Source organism: Pteropus alecto, unplaced genomic scaffold (assembly GCF_000325575.1).
Source record: "Pteropus alecto unplaced genomic scaffold, ASM32557v1 scaffold111, whole genome shotgun sequence".
NCBI lineage: Eukaryota > Metazoa > Chordata > Mammalia > Chiroptera > Pteropodidae > Pteropus > Pteropus alecto.
In genome coordinates, this window is record NW_006431915.1 from 5,076,682 (window position 1) to 5,094,403 (window position 17,722).

General features: G+C 40.9%; 1 long non-coding RNA gene across 1 annotated transcript in view; it reads left to right on the forward strand.

The window, feature by feature from the left end:
* LOC107196701 overlaps positions 1–17,722 on the forward strand; it is a 23,563-nt gene that overhangs the window by 1,848 nt on the left and 3,993 nt on the right. The gene's annotated exons all lie outside the window — the stretch shown is intronic.

Sequence of the window (17,722 nt, forward strand, 5' to 3'; positions counted from 1 at the left end):
CCTCCTGCGCGACGCTGGACCAGGCCCCGCCTCCCCGGAGGGAGCCGCCGGAGGGAAGCGGGACGGCCGCCGGGGGCGGGGTTGGGGGTGGGGCTTGCAGGACGCGGCTCAAAGCTCCAGAAACCCACTGGGCCCGGAGCCCTCGGCGGCGTCCCCTTTCGTCACCCTAGCTGGGAGTGGGGTTCTGTGGGGGCTAGGAGCGACCTAAAGGGCGCATGCACTGTGAACAGCGTGGGGAGGCGGGAGGGCCAACCCCAGAGCCACAGTGTCACCTGGGAAGGGGTCAGCCACGCCTTAATAGAATGCTGCCAGGCTCGAGAAGAGGCCGCCTAGGCGGGGCTGAGTTCATGGTAAAGGCCCGCCGCGCCCCCGCCCATCAGCCCCATGATCCCCACAAAGTGCTGAGTAACCATGACCAGGAAATATATCTGCGTGTGGGTCCCCATATTCTTTCTGGACTTTAAAGCGACGGTTTTCTCTTCCTCTTCTTTCACTTTCACCAATGAAGTCCTGCTTCAGAGTGACAGAGCAGTTTAGTACGGTAGAGATGGCCGGGAAACTAGGCTGGCTATGGAAGAGCAGACAGCTCCTTGTGGGATGTCAGTGCTGTGGGACTGACGTAGTTGTGACCTTGAGCAGGTCCTGACCTCCTGGTGCCTCAGTTTCACTTTCTGTGAAATGGTAATAATGGAAGAAAGTTCAGCCTAAGAAAAAGTCTTGTAAGAGTTTGTTGAAGCCAAACTGACAATTGCTGGGAAGCAGAATCTCAACACATTGAGATATTGCTCTGGAGAATGGCAGTTTTTGCAGCTAATTTTATATATTGGAATCAAAGCGGGGGTGGGGGGCTGTTACATGAAATTTATTGTTAGTAGAATAGGAAGGCAGGAGAAAGCAAAGCCGGCAAATCTCTGAGACTGGCTTAAAAAACAAAATGGAGAGACAGACTTCTTTTACATTGGTGGGTACAGGATAGTTAATATTTACAGCACATAGAGATGGGATGTGGGCAACAAGATAACACTACGGTCCTGTGCATCAGTGCAGGTGGTTGTGCCTTTAAGGGGTCTAGAAAAGATTACATTTTAAAAGTATGTTATCTTGGATGTACAAAGACAATAGACAACTTCAAAGTCAATGACTGACTTTTTTCAAGGAAGGTAAGGGCCTAAGATGTGACTACCCATAGTGACCCACTTTTATTTAGGAATTTTTACATTCAGACCATCCCCTGTGGTTACTTTACTCTCTGAGTTTGTAAGGTCTGCCATGTGGGCCTCCCCTAAGCTTTTCAGGTTTAGTATATGACCCCATACATAAATCTCCATTTTGGTCATAAATTGATCCGAAGGATGCATTAATGATCAACATTTTGGTTGGATAACGTGGTCCCACGGTGTTAGGGACTTCACTCCTAGGAAGCTTTTTTCTTGCTGAACAGGTGTTCTATTGGAGATGGGGCAAAACTAAGCTTAGATGGCCGTCAAGGCTGAATTTTTCAGAAAGGTGGGTGAATGGGAAGCAGTGAGATCCTATATTCTGGATCATTTTTAAACTTTGAGCTAACATGCTCTGAGTTTTTTTGCTGTTTATCTTAAGTTTTATTTTTCTGCGTCTAGTACAACATTTACATAGCAGGAACAATTGCAATAGTATTAACCAATAACACTGATTAGGAACAGAAAATGTAGAATACTAGACAAGGATGAATCTGAGGGAAACAAACATCCCAGCTGACCAAAGAATACTTTACATGAATCATCATAATTTTTTATTAAGCTAGTAATGTTTCCTCCCTTGTCTACTGCCATTTGTACCTTATGATAAGTTTGGCCAGATAAATGAAGACTTTCTACTATTTCGTGATCCAGAAGCTCTAATTTTTCTCCTGACCAATTAATTTCCGTAGAAATGACTTCATAGGGAGGATTAAGTACAATTCCCCAATATACTGAATTTTCAGTATCAATATTATGATAGGTTTCATTAACCTCAGGCAAAGTTATTTTGCTTATATTTCAGTATTACATCATATTCCTGTAGTATTTAATGTAAACTTGGTGTCATTACAATAGAAGTCACTTAGGATAACAGAAAAGTTTTCTAACCCTTACCAACAAAATGTCCCCTTCCCATATACCACATATTATTATTTGTTGGGGTATTTACAAGAGGCCGGGATTGAGTAAATTCAGAATTCCATATAGACTGGGGACATAACCATTCACTTGTCCAATTTTCACAATCAGATAATGAGACGGGTTCCCATTTGTTATTACTTTTTAAATATGGCCTGTCTACTTCCCGTTGAAACTATTCTACTGTTATTAAGAATGGTCCCTATACCAGCCAGTTGAACTACTAAAAATCTTAGCTTAGAATTTAACCTAAGTGTTTGGACTTCTATGATACAACATCATAAATCACATTTTCTATTTAAATTTTTCCAAATTCCACGAGGACCCTAAGAGTCCCATAAATGTCCAGCCTGGGCTTCTTTACCTATTATAGTCAGCCATTATTTCACAGCTACTTCAGATTGCAATTGCAACAGCATAGATAATAGGCCCTACTGAGCCAAGGTGCAGGCACGTTCCCATCTTTGGGTTTGTACATGAGCTTTTATAGTCTGTTGAGTCTGTCCTATACATTGAGCTAAGGCCTCATTATCTTTCCATGCTGCTTCTCATTCTTTTCCTTCTTCTTGAAATAACATTCCCTCTATATGACCTATTTTAGATAAAGTCGTTTTCTAACAAATGATTCTTCATTAACTGCAAATTCAGCTTGTCCCCAAATACCAAGGCCAGCCCCTAATCCTCCAAGCAGTCCCCTCATTTCTTATAGGGGGCCAATGTTATTGGATCTACCAGGAATGTTATTGCCATTGGCTGGCCATGGCCTCAGAGCAATTGGGGTATACTGAATGGACCCCAAAATGTTTCCCATACCATAGTTAAATGAATACAGGTAACCCCAAAGTGAGCTAGAGTTTGAGTATTCCATAGGGCTTCCCACAAGCATCCAGGATGCAAGGAGGGTGAGGTAGCTACAGACATATCTACCGACCAAGTAATTCCAATAATTTCTGAAATGGGGACCCATTTATTTCCCCTCCCTGTTTTATGGGCATACAGCCACAAGAGCAGAGCTGGTGGATCTGAGGACAAGATATACTATAACAGGCTAGGTAGGCTGCTGCAGGGCATCATACTCAGGTATTTTTCCTATTTTTTTTTTTTTAACCATCCATTTCTATAGCTATACAACACTCATTTAAATTAGATCCATATATAGTTCTACCTTGGGAATTATCAAAGAGGTGTTCTTGAAGGTATTTGCCCAAGACGGGTCCTTTATAATAGACATATCCAGAGAAAAATATACCAAAGTTTATATTATAGTAGGAGAAGCCCAATGCATGGCTAACAAGGTGGTCACTTCTTTACCATAACAGAAAATCAAAATATTATTGTTTAATAGATGTAAAGATTAGCAGTTACCCAAGTTAAAATTTTCATATCCAATAAGGGAGGGGGGTCCAGGAAGATAGATATTGTTTCCATTAGGAAATCTTCATAAGGATAATAATATAAGAATTTTATATATCTTCATCAATCATTAATAATTAGGTCATATAAGAGTAAAGTTTGAGAGGAGGTCAAAGAACAAGTTTAACTATTATTATTAGCAGACAAAAAAAAAATGATTAAACAAATGTCCTTGAATTCAACATCCATTTGTGGGCATACAGGCCTTGTCGAAGTCTTGGGATAGCTGTCTGCCTTCTATATTGGTGGATTTTCATTCTTGAAAAGTCTTTGATGTCTGCTGTAGGTGGAGACAATTGTCAGAGACAGAAGTAGGGGTTTGTAGTCAGGTGCCTTTTTAAAGTGAGAAATGTGAATTCATGAGTTAACTCCTTTAAGTTTGGCTGCTCATAGATTAGTTAGTAATACCTGATAAGGATGGAGAAAGTCTTTTATTTGATGTCTTTTCTAATAGACCAAATCTCCTGGTTGTAAGCCATGGTCTTTGAAATCAGTTAGTTTATCAGTCCTTTTAAGCTGGTTAATAAGCCCTTGACAATAAAGTAGAACGTCTCCTGTTAGTAAGGTTGGTTCATATGCCCCTTCATCCAGATGCATAGGGTAACCAGTGACTATTTCATAAGGAGAAAGGCTATGTTTATGAAAAGGAGCAGCTCTCAGGTTGAGGAGTACTGTAGAGAAAGCTTTTGCCCAGGGGAGATTAAAAGCTTCTGAAATTTTAGCTGCTTGAATTTTGATTGTACCATTGGTACGTTCCACCAATCCAGAGGACTGGGGTGGTAAGCATAATGAAAATGATGTAGAATGGGCCAAATGTTATGTATGGATTGCATTGTTTGGCAGTGAAATCAGTCCCTTGGTCGCTATGTAACTCAGAGGAAATTCCCCAATTGAGAATTATTTTCTCCAGTAACAATTTATCTATCGTTAAAGCTGTTGCTCTCCTGCAAAGAAATGTCTCAACTGCGAAAACACACAAATCATAACTCATACATACTTGTATCCATCCCCGAGATGCTGGCATTTGGATAAAATCCAATTGCCATACCTCAAATGGACCTAAAGGAAGTGGGAATGTCATTGGGACCCATGGAGGGGTTTTCCTGGATTATATTTTAGACAGATTGAACATCTGTTATATACTTTATGAGGCACAGCGGGAGGTTTCCAGTATTATTGTTTACTCCATGAAATCGTCTATTCAGGACCCCAATGTGTTAGCTCATGTACATATTAAAGCATAGGCAGTGGAGCCCCTATAGGTTAAGATTGGTTTCTGATTGGGTTCAAGCCATATCTGTTTGTCCGGGTCAAATGTTCCCCCCTTTTGTTGCCATACCCTCTTTTCTTCTTCTGTAGCTGTCTATTGGAACTGTATAAGAGAGTCTTTTATTTGTTTTATAGGAATCAAGGAACATTCTTAGGTCTGGATATTTTGGCTGCTCAGTGCCGGCTGTCTAGCCGCAGCGTCAGCTAAATGGTTTCCTTTTGCTTCCATGGTTGCAGCTTTAGAATGTCCTGGAATTTTGATAACTGCCAATTGTTTAGGTTGTTGTGTGGCATCTAATAACGCTGTAACCCGTTTTCCATCCTTTATGGGCTGTCCTAAGGAAGTTAAGCAGCTCCGCTGTTTCTATTACATTCCGAAATCGTGAGCTGCACCAGACACAGAGCAATTACCACTGTAAATATTGACTATTTAATCTTTGGCCAATTGACAAGCCTGAGTTAGAGCAATTAATCTGACTTTCTGGGCAGATCTTATTTCAAGTAAATAAGAACTTCCAGTTATGTTCACGATGGAAGTTATTGTATATCTAGCTCAGTAATGGCCCTGTTCATCTTTCAGGTAAGGGCCACCTGTAAACCAAATTAAGTCACCAGTATCAATAGGAGTTTCCTGTAAATCGTTTCTAGGAACAAGACGGTAGTCAGTAAGCAAAACACAATAGCGATGTCTTCATCCTGTAAAGAGGGTAATAAAGTTGCTGGGTTAAGGCTGTTACATTGTGTTAAGGTAACATTAGGTACAGAAAGCAAGAATACTTCATAAGAAGTCAGCCCACAAAGAGAAATGTTGAGTGTAACGAGAGCTCATAAAGATTCAACAGAATGAGGAACAGAAATAGTTAAAGGAGAGCCCGTAACTATCTCTTCTGTGTGTTCGCATCACACGGCTGCAGCAGAGAAGGCTCTCATGCGGAGAGGGAGCCTTCCTGGTACTGAGTCAGATGGCGGCTGTAATATCCTACAGGTCGAGGAAGATCTCCATGTTTCTGATACACCCCCATGTTTAGAGCTCCTAAAGCATTTTCTTTATTTTCATGTATGAAAAGGAAGAAAGAAAGTTTATGATTAGGGTGTCCCAAAGTGTGAGCTTTAGATAATTCTTCCTTTAGAGCTTCTATAGCTTGTTTCCTTTCTGGGTTCCATTGAATTTGATCAGGTCGGTCTGTTTTTAATAAGACATATAGAGGCCATTAATGAAAAATTTGGAACCCAATTGCCACTGTATCCATTCAGACCCAGGAATCCTTAAAGCTGTTTTCTTGTTTTTGGAAGAGGAAGGGATGGGATTCCTCTGAGCCTTTCAGAATTAATTCGTGGACCATCTTTAGACATGAGATGGCCAAGGTGTTGTACTTGGGGCAAACAGAATTGAAGTTTGTCCTTTGATACCTTTTGTCCTTTTGTAGATAGTTGTTATAATAGGTAAATTGTGTCCTTTTGGGAATCTAGTAATGCCCTAGAGAATAAAAGTAAATCATCCACATATTAGATTAGAGTGGAATCTCTGGGGACATCAACATCATTTAAATCAGCTTTTAGTGTTTAAGAGAAATAGGGGGCACTCTCTGTATATCTCCCAGGCATTACAGTCCAAGGAAATTGGCGATCCTCCCAGGTGAAGGCAGAGATTTTCACTGTCTTTTTCTATAGAATGCTGAAAAACATACTACACGAATCTATTACTGAAAAATATTGGCAGTCCACAGGAATGGTTGATAATGGGGTATGTGGATTTGGAACCACAGGATGTCTTGAATAACTAACTATTTGATTTGTGGCTTTGAGATCCTGTACAAATCTTCATCCTCTTTCATTTGGTTTCTTACTGGAAGGGTAGGAGAATTACAGGGGCTCATACATGGAATTATAAGCCCCCTTTTAAAATAATCTTGTCTAATGGGCTTAATTCCAGCTAGTGCATCAGGTCTTAAAGGATATTGGTGAATATTAAGTAGAGGCAAGGCATTGTCAATAGTTATTTTAATAGAAGTGGTTGGCTTAATCTTGATGATATCTAAGGGCTCAAATTTGCATAGAAATGTCCTGTGACAAATGTTCAGTCCCAAGATTAGTTTTCTCTTGTGGGGTTTCCTTTAAAATCATTATTTTCCAATTTGTTCAGTATCTGATTCATTTAGTTCTAAATACATTCACCCTTAGGGGAAAAGGATATATATGCGTCACAGGTTTCAAGAAAATTTCTCCCTATCAGGTGAATTGGGGCAGATTTGACTAGTAAAAATGTACGTTTCCCATAACAGTCCCTACTAGGAAGGGAACAGATTCTGATTTAAAAACTGACATGGGTTGATTAGATGTCCCTACCATTTGTACAGAAGCTTTACTCTGAGGGAAAGGGCAACTTAATTGGGTGGGGTTAAGAACAGATAAAGTAGCTCCAGTATCTACAAGAGCCTTAATAATTTCCCCTTTTACGGTAATTTCAATTTCTCCTAAAGAATTAGTAAGGAGAAGGGGAAATGCCCTCTTATAATTCTTGGGGAAGCCCAATGGTTGCTTCCGTTTATTTTCCTAATTCCTATTTCAGTTTTCTACATCTTTCTTAAGGTAGCGGGGCTTTCTAAAACAAAAACATACTCCCCTCTCCACTTGTCTAAGAGACCTTTGGGGAGGTCTGACCTGACTGCTTAGTTTCTGGAGCTGTAGGTTCATGATTTTGGCAGCTTTGTCGTTTGCTCTCTTTTAAATAGTTTTAGATAGTTGATCAGCCAGAATTGCTAGTTCATCAGCATACATGGTTGGCCAGTTTAATTTATGTTGTTTAATCAGAGTTACAAGCCCTTCATCAAGTCCTTCCCAAAATGCCAAATTTCCTAAGGGATCATTTTCTTCTGCTTGTTTTTTGTTTTCTAAAAATCTACACTTTTAGTATTTCATTTTTATTTTTTATTTTTCAGTTATAATTGACATTCAATATTATTTTATATTAGTTTCAGGTATATAGTATCATGGTTAGACATTACATAATTTATAAAATGATCCCCCCGATAAGTCTAGTAGCCACTTTGTACCATACATAGTTATTACAATATTATCGACTATATTTCCTATGCTGTACTTTACATCCCTGGGATGATTTTGTAACTATCGATTTGTACTTAATCCCTTCACTTTTTTTTTTTTTTAATCTAGGCCCCAGCTCCTCCCAATCTGGCAACCATCAGTTTGTTTTTTGTATCTATGAGTCTGTTTGTTTTGTTTTTTTCACTTATTTTGTTCTTTAGATACCACAAAGAAGTGAAATCCTATGGTATGTTTTTCTCTGTCTGACTTATTTCACTTAGCATAATACCCTCTAGGTTCATCTGTTGTTGCAAATGGTAACATTTTCTTTTTTATGGCTGAGTAATATTGCATTATATATGTACCACTTCTTCTTTATCCAATTGTCTGTTGATGGGCACTTAGATTGCTTCCATATCTTGGGTATTGTAAATAACACTGCAGTGAACATAGGGGTGCATATATCTTTTCCAATTAGTCTTTTGGATTTCTTCAGATAAATATTCAGAAATGAATTTGCTGGATCACAAGGTAGTTATAGTAATAATTTTTTGAGGAACTTCCACACTGTTTTCCATAGTGGCTTCACCAGTTTGCAGTCCTGCCCACAGTGCATGAGGGTTTCCTTTTTTCTATATCTTTTTGTTGATTTATTGATGATAGCCATTCTGACAGGTATGAGGTGATTTCTAATTGTGTTTTTTGCATTTCTCTGATGTTTTGTGACACTGAGCATCTTTTCATATGTCTATTGGCTATCTGTACATCCTCTTTGGAGAAATGTCTATTCAGGTCCTCTGCCCATTTTTTAAATGGATTGTTTTCTTGGTGTTAAGTTGTATGAGTTCTTTAATAATTTTGGATATTAATGCCTTATTGGATGTATCATTGACAAATATCTTCTCCTATTTAGTAGGTTGTCTTTTCTTTTTATTGATCGTTTCCTTTGGTGTGCAAAAACTTTTTAATTTGATGTAGTCCCATTTGTTTATTTTTTTTCCTTTTGTTTCTCTTGCCCAAAGAGATATATCAGAAAAAAAAAATATTACTAAGCAATGTCAGAGAGTTTACTGCCTATGTTTTCATCTAGGAGTTATATGGTTTGGGGGCTTATATTTAAGTCTTTAATCCATTTTGAGTTTATTTTTGTATTGGTATAAGAAGGTGGTCTAGTTTCATTTTTTGCACGTATCTGTCTAAGTTTTTCAACATTATTTTTTGAATAGACTGTCTTTGCTCCATCGTATATTCTTGCTTCCTTTGCCATAGATTAATTGGCCGTATAGGTATGGGTTGATTTCTGGGCTCTCTCTTCTGTTCCATTGATTTATGGGTCTGTTTTATTCTAGTGCCATGCTGTTTTGATTGCGATTGCCTTGTAGTACAATTTGATATCACGTAGCATGATACCTCCAACTTTTTTCTTCTTTCTCAAAATTGCTGTGGCTATTCGAGGTCTTTTGTGGTTCCATATGAATTTTAGGATTATTTGTTTTACTTCTGTGAAAAACGCCATTGGTATTTGCATTGAATTGCTTTGGAGAGTATGAACATTTTAATGATGTTAATTCTTCTCATCCAGGAGCATCTTATATACTTCCATTTATTTGTATCTTCTTTCTTTTTTTTTCAATGTGTTATAATTTTCCAAGTACAGTTTTTTTTTTTTTTTTTTTTACTTCCTTGGTTAAATTTATTCCTAGGTATTTATTGTTTTTGATGCAATTGTAAATGAGATTGTTTTCTTAATTTCTCTTTCTGATAGTTTGTTATCTTTGTATAAAAATACAACTGATTTCTGAATATTAATTTCACATCCTGCTTATTTACTAAATTCACTTACTGGTTCTAATAGTTTTTTTGGTGAACTCTTTGAGGCTTTCTATATGTCATATATATGTCAGCTGCAAGTAATGACAGTTTTACTTTCTCCTTTACAATTTGGATTCTTTTTGCCTGGTTGCTGTGGCCAGGATTTCTAATACTATGTTGAATAAAAGTGGTGAAAGTGGCCATCCTTATCTTGTTCCTGATATTGAGGAAAACACTGTTAGCTTTTCTCTATTGAGTATGATGTTAGCTGTGGGTTTGTTATACATGGCCTTTATTATGTTGAGGTATGTTCTCTCTATTTCCACTTTGCTGAGAGTTTTTGTCATAAATGGATGCTGGATTTTGTCAGATGCTTTTTCTGCATCTATTAATGATTGTATGATTTTTATCCTTTATTTTGTTTATGTGGTATAACATGTTAATTAATTTCTGGATATTGAACCAAACTTGCATCTCAGGAATAAATCCTACTTGACCATGGTGTATGATATTTTTAATGTATTGCTGAATTTGGCTGCTTCTCTGTGTTCGTTTCCATGTATTAGGTAGACCTACTATATCTCCCAATCTTAAAAGGGTAGCCTTATTTAGTAAGTGTCCTGTGTGGCCCAGTGGTGCAGTCTCCCTGGTCACCTGAGCCAGGTGCTTTAGGAGTGTCCCTTGTGTGGGTTGTGGGTACCCTATTGGATTCGAGCCTTGATTGCTGTTGGCACATCAGTAGGTGGAATTGCCCCTCAGGCTGACTGGCTGTGAGGATTGCCCACGACCGCAGCATATGAGCTGCTGTGCAAGGGCTGACCCCATGGAGCAGGATTCACCCCAGTGAGCTCTGGTACCTGCTGTGGGAATAATTGGGTGGTACTCTGTTGTGGTCTGAAGACAGCCACTGGGCGTGTTGGTTTCGGGGCCTCTTGGGAGGGCTCTGGTGCAGGTCAAGGTCAGCTGCTGCTTGTGACCAGCCTAGGACTACAAGGTAATTATGGTTGGTAGCTGTTTGTGCTGGATGTGAAGGTACGTGAGAGGAGCTGTGGTGTGAACTGAAGCCAGCTGCCACTGATACTAGGCCTGGGGCAGCTCAGCAAAGGCACAGGGTACTCTGAGGCCTACTGTTTCATACCAGCTGCTCATAAGGCTTAGCATCTAAAAGAGCCTCAGGTTGTATGAGAGTTGGGTTAGATGGGGGTCTCAGGAAGTCACTAGGGTGGGACAAGTAGTGTTCACCAGGTTAATGCAGATTCAGATTTGGCCTCAGTGCTGAGCCTGGGGCCACTCAGCAAAAGGCACAAGGCATACTGAGGCCATCTGCCACCTGTGGCCTGAGGAACTTTGAGAGTTTTTAAAGAAAGACTGCAGCATAGACCAAGACTAGCTGCCTCCCACCAAAAGAGCCTTTGGTGACGTTCGAGTTGGATGGGGCGAGGTCTCAGGGAATCATCAAGGTAGAGCGAGTGGTGTTCATTAGGCTAATACAGATTCAGATTTGGTCATGTGGTAAGAGGGCTCAACTCAAGAAAGATGGCGCTTGCCTGCTGGCTCTGTAGGAGGAGAGCACAACATGGGGACAATGGTGGCTATCCCTCCAGCCCTCATCCTAAAGCCACACAACTCAGTTTCTCCCTATACGTCTCTGGCACCTCCTGAGCTGCTATCCCCTTGCCAGAGCCTAGGGTGAGGGCCTGTGAACGAGTGAGTCTGTGTGTGGGTCCTTTAAGAGGATGCCTGAGTTTCCGGTAGCCTTCTGTCTCACATGGACAGATACAATCTCCACTGATTTTCACAGCCAGATGTTGTGGGGGCCCCTCTTTTCAGCACTGGTGCTCTTACCTGGGGAGCCTGGAGTGTGACTGAGACTCCTTGCTCCTCAGGCAGGACCAATTGCAGTTGAGATATCCCTTCCGATTCTCAACTGCCACAAATGGGTGTGGGACCAGCCCAGTTTCATGTCTCCACCCCTCCTACCAGTCTTGACGTGGCCTCTTCTTTATATCCTTAGTTAGAGAACTTCTGTTCAGCTAGTCTTCAGATGGTTCTCCAGGTTGATTGCTCTATAATTTAGTTGTAATTTTGATGTAGTTATGAGAGAAGGCAAGCATAGTGTTCACCTATTCTGCCATCTTGACTGGAACTCCCAGTAAGGGGTCATTTTGATAATCCTTAAAACTGAAGACAAACTCAAGTATTAGTTGCAGTTTTTTTTGAAACATTCAAAGAAATCAAGCACTGGTTCAACAGACTTTCTTTTACTTGCTGGATCTTGGTCCAGTCCATTTTCCAGGGAAAAATCTCAGTATGGCTTGGTAAAGCCAATGGGTTAATTTCCTGCATTTTTTCCTGTCTACCTTCTTTCTGTTTTAAAAATTCCTCTACAGGATTTTCCTAGTGAACCTTATTTAGCCATTCTGTTGCTTTGCTCTCTGAAACCAGTAGGTATATTAATTGAAATAGGTCAGAATAGCCAGCATCATATGTTCTGACAGTTAAATAAAATCCCTTTGCAGACCCATCAGGGCCCTGGAGAGGGTTGGAGGAATCTTTAGTCAGAGTCCTTAATTCTGTTCTAGTCCAAGGAATATACACAATCACTGGATCCCCACTGCGTAAGACTGGCTTTTTCCTAAAGGGAGCTGCTGTAATTTTTTATTTTTCTGGTCTATTTTGGTCTGGATTTCGAATCTCAGTTTCCCCTAGGTCAGTAGGGATTGGTAGTGGAGGCTATAGAGGAGATAGATGGGAGAGGAAGAAGGAAGGGGGAGGGCAAGTCCAGATGAAGAAGCTCAGAAAGCAAAAGTTATAGTGGAGCAATTAGAGAGTGGGGTGGAATAGGGTGTCGGCATTTATCAGCTTCAGAAATCTTCTTTAGTTCAAAGACAGTCTCTAAAATTTTCTTATTAACTTCCTGTAGAGAATGTTTATCTGTATTCCTCATTGAATCTTCTAACTTCCAGTCAAGACAAGCTTTCCGTTCATTCAGTTTAATTTTAGAGCCAGTTTTTTTCTAATCGAATATGCAGAAAAAACAATTTGGAGGTGTCAAAAGTTCTCCACTTTAGCCATCGCAAGCTGATATCATTTTAGTTAAATTTCCCCATTTCTGTAGGTATTTGCAAGTTGAGGTTCCATATGAATTAAACATATAGCTTGCAGGAGTATTAACAGGAGCTGGGATTCTTGCAGTTTATCAACCTTAGAGGCATGATTTCCCATGTTAATTTTAGTTTTCTTTGGGGATTGGTGGAGTCTGAACAAATTTCTAGGGATATTGTGTAGTCGGTTGAATAGTGCTGCTTACGGGTTAAGCTCCAAGGGGTGGTCACCTCTCGAGTCACTTCAACTCTCTCATATGTCTCAGTTTCTCTCCCCAGCTGTCTAATACAACTGTGAAGCTAGATAACTAGCCTTTACTTACGTTTCCTTGTGCAAATCAAATATTTAATTACAGTTGTGTTGGAATTTCCTATGGAAGCCCTGCTTATTTCGAGGGGTACCCAAAAATCTCCATATAGATTTTTAGTCATCTGCGAATACCCAAAATCAGAGCTGGAGAGAGTCAATAACCCTTACCTTTGGAGCTGAACAAGTTCAGTCTCTTATTTGTCCAGTCAAAGGTTTTGTTCAGACTCACAGTAAATAGTTCCAACTGAAAAGCCAAAATTAAAACCAGCCGCCCATTTCAATGCCTATCCTTTAGTGCCACCTCGAGGATTTTCCAAGAAAAGCTCAAATAAAGTCAGCCCCTCTGCCACAAGGTTCTGGATTCCAAGAGATAACTCACCCAAGTTCATTCATCCAATGCGAAGCGGGGAGCTGGTGGGCCTTAATGGGCCCCTGCTGGTACTTAGCACTAGGTCCGGGTCCGCAGGGTGGGCCCGGGTGAGCGTCTTCGGAATCCTGCTGACTACACCAAGTAAATGTCATTGAAAGAATGTCCAGCCTAAGAAAGAGTCATACAAGAATTTATTTGAACCAAACTGACAATTGTCAGGAAACAAAATCTTAGTAGATTGAGACTTTGCTCCAGAAAAGAGTAGTTATTGCAACTAATTTTATACATTAGAATCAAAGGAGACATGGAGTGGGGGCGGGTGACATGAAATCTTCTGGTGGTAGATTAGGGAAGCAGGAAAAAGCAAAGTGGGGAAATCTCTGAGATTGGGTAAGAAGCAAAATGGAGAGAGATGGACTTCTTTTACATTGGCAAGTGCAGGAGAGTTAACATTTACAGCACATAGAGATGGCGTGTGGGCAACAAGATAACAATGTGGTCTTGTGCTCTGGTGCTGGCCGTTGTGCCTTTGAGCAGTCTGGAAGAGAAGATCACTCTGACATTTTAAGGTATGTTATTTTAGATGTACAAAGACAATAGACAATTTTAATGCCAAAGATTGACATTTGTCAATGGAAGCTACAGGCCTAAGATGTGACTACCACCATGACCCACTTTTAGTTAGTAATTTTTACATTCAGACTACCCTGTGTGGTTATTTTGGCCTTTGGGTTTGTAAGGCCCGCCATGCCGGCCTCCCCAGGGCTTGTCAGGTTAGTATGTGGCCCCTTTTGGTCTCTATAATGGTCTCTAATTCATGGCGGTGGTGTTTTGAGAATTAAATGAAGTGTTTGTAAAATGATTACTCACAGTTAGCACTCAATACATAGTTATAATTATAGTCGTTGTGAATACTAATTTGGCTTGCTTGGTGTCATGGGGGGGCGGTGCATGCTGAGCTTGGCGGCCTTATATTTATAATGACACCAATACACACATTTGTGCGAGTTTTTTCCTACCAGTAGTAGAGCCTGGAACAGAGAAGTGGGCCATTTGCGTTGATCCCAAGATGCATGTGGCCTGTTGGGTCTGGCAGCACTGGGGACTGTGGGAGCTATGTTAGCGAGCACTGTGAAGCCAGAAGGGTCCAGCAGCAGCTGGAAGTGGAGTTGGAGAAGCTGTTGAGCTGGACAGAGAAACAAAAGCCAGAAGGAAAGGAGGTGGGTTGATGTTGGGGTGCTGGGTCTGAGCATGAATTTTCAGAATGAAGCAGCTCTGGATAAAGCTAAACCTAGGTGTGGTGGCCTGAGATGGTGAAACTGCTCCCTGGCATTCCCCCGCAAGCCCTTGGTTCCTTCTTCTGCTCTTTCAAATAGAGCAGCAGGAAGAAATCAAAGGTTTTGAATCTATTGTGCAAAGTTTCTAGAGGGTTGAGGAGCACAGGGCCACAGGTAAAGATATAGACAAGGGACATATTCTAAGGACAGTCCTAGATAGAGGGAGGATGGACTGGCCCAAATGCAGCAACCTTCTCAGGGAATAAGGACTATTGGAGCAGAGAATAGACCTTACAGGGTACCGGGAGCAGAATATATAACCTGCTTTTCTGCTGCTGTATCTTCAGTCCAACTTACATCCCAGCTGTTGAGCCTATCTATTCGTTGGTACATTTACATGGGAGATAACAGTACATAATTGAGTGGTAGGAAGGGGAGGTATAGATCTCTAATGACCATCCAAGTCACCCTCAGCTGACCTTCCCTTCTCTTCAAAGACCTTCTGCATGTCCAGTGACTCAGCTGGAGGAGGTACTGAGTTCCTCCCATGTTCATGGGATCAATATAGAGTGGATACAGGGGATGCTATAATTACAGGGAACTGAGAGGCCAGTGTGTGTGTTAAGAGCCCAGACTCTGCAGTCAGATTCCCTTGTCCTCATCTCCATTCTACCACTTAGTAGCTGGGTAACCCTAGGCAAGTCTAAATAGTCTTTCTGTGCCTCAGTTTCCCACCTATAAAATGGGAATAGTAACACCTCATGCTATTATAAGGGTTGAGTGACCTAAAATATGTAAAATATGTAAAGTGCTTAGGACCATGCCTGCTATGCAGTAAGTGCTATATAAACTATGATTACAGGCTGTTACATAGAGTGCTGAAATTCCTTTGGAATAATGGCAGGAGTGGAAGGGGAGACGGTAAAACAGGTGTCAAAATCCTAAGTGAATAATCAAGAAATTAGTAATGAACGGCGAGCTTGCTAACCTGAGTCTGAAAGAAAAAGGACTTTTTCCCCTCAAAGGGTAAAAGAAAAGTGGGCTAGAACTGGCCCTACCTAAAGAGGAAGGTCCCCTGCCTACAGGACATGGGAAACTTGAGTCCTTAGGATTTCAGTTATGGCAGGAGGTGAGGTGCCAGGGGACTTGTTTGGGACAGTCCAGTGAGGAAGGATTCTTTTCTGTAGAGAGGAGAGAGAGGGTGTTGTAAATGCATTTATTTGGTGGGGGAGGGTCTGTGTATTAGTCAGAATTCTCGGTTGTCAGCAGAAATTCCATCTCAAACTGACTTAAACCAAAAAGAGAATTAGTAATTCATATTACTAGGAACTCCAGGGGCTGAAAGATGTCAGTAATTGGGGCACCATCTCTTTCGTTTCATTCTCAGCAGGCTCCCCGCCTCCTGTAAGAGTAGCCCAGGCAGCTCCAGGCTTTTGTTCTAACAGTTTAGTATCCCTGAAGGAAAAGCATTCCTTTCTCTTGTTCTAGTCCATGTCTTAGAGGCTAACCTTCACTGATTTATATTGGGGGTGGGAAGAAGGGGGCCATGGGCCTTGCTGAAACTGTTTTTTCTAGGAATGAAGACAATCCAGAGGGTTAACAGAGAAAGGGGAAATATATTTTTGCTGGATAGGCAAAAATGATCTTTCTATATCATCAAGAAGATCAGTAACAGCATGCTGGATAGGCAAACATGATCTTTCTATATCATCAAGAAGATCAGTAACAGGTAGCATGGGTGATAAGCTTGCTTCAGGTTTCTGGGTCAGCTCAGCCTGAGGCTCCAATGGGAGACTGGGAAAGTAGGTTCGCTGTCTTTGTTCAGGTCTGAATTTGAAGAAAATGCAGATCTAGGGCTTCTGCAGCAAGCTTTTCTCAGATCAAAGTTTTCTCTAAGTGTGGCCCTTGACCACCTCATTTTTTATAGCTGGGAGTACTTGATGAAACTGCAGATTCCTGGGCTACACCAAGACAGACATAAGGGATGGAAATCTTTTCAGGCTGAAGATCACTGGAATCTACATTTTAAAGAACCACCAGGTGATTAGGCACACTAAGATGTGATGGACTGCCCTGGGATTTGCAGGAGGCCAGCATTAGTTAAGCTTGAAGACTTGTATCTAGCAAGAGAGTTGAGATGAGGACACAAAAGAGAACATGGTAAGTGACATAAGATTGGGAGCTCCAAAACTATGGTAAAGTAGATGCAAAGGAAAAGGAACAAATACACATGTACAATAATTAAGTGCCAAGCCTGGAGCTTGGGCTACTACATCATTTTTCTCAACATCTACTGGGAGATAGATAGTCTTATTATTTTACGGAAGAAAAAAATCGAGGTTCAGAAAGCCATCTGGTCACACCAGATGAGCACTGACCTTTAAACTCTGTTCATGAAGGGGAGGAAGTGCTAGCGCAGTTTTCAAGCCAGCTGATCCACATGTCTTGAACACCTCTTATTTCAGCAGTGAAGCATGACATTTTTTATATTAATTAACAGACTCTATAAGGATATTTGAATAGTTTGCAGAAACTCCCTCTGGAACATCAGTTCCTACTTGGGGGGTTTTAAATGCTAATTTAAACACCCCAAGAGTGGGCTCCTGATTAGGGCACCTTAAATGTCAACTGTTTAGATTTTAAAGACAAATATACATATACATAAACATATATACCACACTTTTGATGCTAAGTATTTTAATGTAAATTTTGATGTAGAATATCCCCCTGTGAATAAGTACCCTGCACACCTCTGTTCTTCACTTCCCTTAATCTGATGCAATCATCCCCTTCTCTGCCCTCTCCATCTTTTTGCTGTGCACCCTGCTGGAACCAGCTGGATTCACCAAGCACCACTCTCTCCTTAACCTCTTCTCTGATGTTTCTTTTGCCTTAATTGAAACTTCTCCTCTTCTCAAGTGCAGGTTCCATGTATATCAGAGCCAGGAGGTCAGACAAAGGCACCCCATTGCTGATACCAGACT